A 2,913-nucleotide genomic window follows, 5' to 3' on the forward strand; every position below is an offset into this window, starting at 1 on the left:
TGGAAAGAGAAGGTCTTCGCGATTGCAGGAGGCATCAGTAGGAGAGACGAGGTGGACCGCTGAGCTCAGCTCTTCCCTTCCTTACCCGTTACCAGTTTAACTCGGTGCCCTGCTCCCACTTCATGTAAATAGGTTTTTCCACATGAGCTACATATGAGAGTTTCTATGGGGTAGCCTAGAAGTTGTACTTTTTAATTAGAGGTCTTTCATTCCATGGATTTTATTCATTAAAAGAACCTATCCAATCACACCCAACCTAAATGATAGTTTTCTAATAACTGTAAATTAAGTTAAATTTTCCCAAACTAGCACTGTTATGCACTGAACTGTGTACCTCCCCAAATTCACAAGTTGAAGTTCATTACTCCCAGCATCTCAGAATATGTGCTATTTGAAAAGAGAGTCATTGCCAATGTAATTAGTTAAGGTGAGGTCATACTGGAGAAGAATGATTCCCTTATTCTATATGCCTGGTGTGATGTCCTTATAAAAAGGGGAATTTGAACACAGACACACAGAGGGAGAACACTATGTAAAGATAAAGGCAGAGATTGGGGTAATGCTTCTATAAGCCAAGGAATGCCAAAAATTGCCAGCAAACCACCAGGAGCTAGGAGAGAAGCATGCAACAGATTGTCTCACAGCCTTTGGAAATAACTACTTCTGCTGACACCCTGATCTCGGACTTCCAGCCTCCAGAACAATGAGTCAATAAATTTCTGTTGTTTAAGTCACTCAGTCTGTGGCATTTTGTTATGACAGCTTGGGCAGACTAATGCAAGCACTGAGAACAAATATGCTGTTTAGCTGCTTTTACCCTGTGTTATCCACAATACAATCCATGTCACAGAGTGCAACCACAAAAGCTAATAGCTGATAGGAGACATAACCCGCAGGGTTTCTTTAGTCTTGTAATATATCTTACTGAAATATGTCTGCCTCTAGCAACATCACATCTTAGAGACATAAAAAGGGTGTTGTAAAGAAAAATCAATTTCTAGAATCCTGGTAGGTTAAAACAAGGCAATTTTCTGAGGCGTTGTTATCAAAATGAAAAACTTAAGAAAAGTGAAAGTTTTAGGAGTTTGTCTCCAGTTACTTCACTAGGTACTTTCTCTCTCCCATACATTTTCCTCTGTCACTGATCCCTTATTCCAGACAAGTCTCGTTTCCTACCTACTCACCCATCCACTTTTACTCTGCTGTCATTTATACTTTCCCCAGCCTTCTACGTATTTCTTTCTCCTCATCTTCTCCCACTATTCTCTTGTACACTTTTTAAGTGATCTCTCTTTAATGCTGCAGATGTAGTTGCCATTAACTTCAGTGGAGGCAAAGTGTGTGCAGAAGTGGATGTGGGGTTAACTTTGCTGCTCCCATGAAGCTACTGGACTTCTAGCAAGTCAAGAAAGTAATGAAAGAGTTTTAGGGGTGGTTTCTGGCAGCCAACTTCAACATTATAAATAAACTCCAACACTATAAATCCAACTTTTGCTAGATTTAGAGAAGTCCTTAAGCCAGGTTTGGATCAAGCCCAACGAAGATTGGATTAGACCAAGAAGCAAGTGGATGCTGGTGAGAATTGAAGGGGTGAGAAAAGGAAGGTATTAAAGATGTCAATATCAATAATGATGATGAAAACTAAAACTCTTTGAACACTCACTGCTCAGTACATGGTCTCCGTAAAAACCCAGGACATCGATAAATATTTTAAAATAATGGTAATATTTAAAAAATACATAACTGCAACTTCCAGAAAATAGTCAGAATATGGACAAGAGATTATTCTATTTTCCTGGTTGTTCCACAGAAATTTGCTAAACAATTTTTTAAGGTATTAAATTTCTCTTGGGAGATTAAAAAAAAAAATCTGCTCATCAGACAGAATGCTTTAAAATTCCAGGAATTATTACAAACCCTTTTTTTTTTCTTTTCATGAGATACTTTATGTACTTCCTTATGATGATACAAATGGAAAGATACTAAACCCAAGGACTTATTTTCAAAACTTATTTTAAAAGTGCTTTACTGGGAGATGATGAAATTGGTGGTAAGTTCTCCGGAAGTTCTCAGCCTCTGATCTGTGTTATCAACCTCTGCCTAGTTACATCAGAATTCACCCACCACAGTGGTCAATTTGCCATAGTCATAGGGATCTAGATTAACTGAGGATGTCTGGAAGAGAGGTGTTTAACCAAGCTGGGAATTCCTGGAGAATTCTCCAAAAAAGAATATGCCTATTAATTCAACCAACATGTCACAAACGCCAACTTTTTGGCAGATTATTGTGTTCTAAGAGTAAAAATGAGCAAGATATACCCCTCAAACCTGGCCTTGAGTAGCTGATATTCTGGTTGGAGAATTACAACCTAAAGAGAAAAAACTATGAATCTTAAAGCACACTCTAAATCAACATTTGGAAATACTTCTAAAAAAAAAACCAAAATGTTGATTTTTTTTTCCACTCAGGGCCAGTTTTATGTTTTGATTTCTTTTAACTGAAAGAAAGTCCACCAGAAATTATCTAGAAAAAGTCAGCTTATTTCTCGGGACATATTAACCCTTTTTAATTTTTACTTAGCAAACCCATAGCCAACCTTATTGTAGTCACTGAAAAGAAATTAGCCTGTTATTCATTATAACAACCGTGTGAAGTATGTATTATTACTTTTCCCATTTTATAAATAAGGAAATTGAGGCCCAAAGCCAGTAAGTAACCTACTCAGGTTTATGTAGCTAGCAAGTAGGTTACCTTTAAGTAAGATAATAAAAGGTAAAATATAAAATAAACTATATCAAAACAAAAAGGAAAATAAATTATATTTCATGTTGGATTTAAATTAAATCAGAATAGGATTCTTTAAAAATTTCAATACCATACTAAATAGGACAAAACATTCTGTCCTTGATATC

The sequence above is a fragment of the Pteropus vampyrus genome, unplaced genomic scaffold (assembly GCF_000151845.1).
Source record: "Pteropus vampyrus isolate Shadow unplaced genomic scaffold, Pvam_2.0 Scaffold53, whole genome shotgun sequence".
Lineage (NCBI taxonomy): Eukaryota > Metazoa > Chordata > Mammalia > Chiroptera > Pteropodidae > Pteropus > Pteropus vampyrus.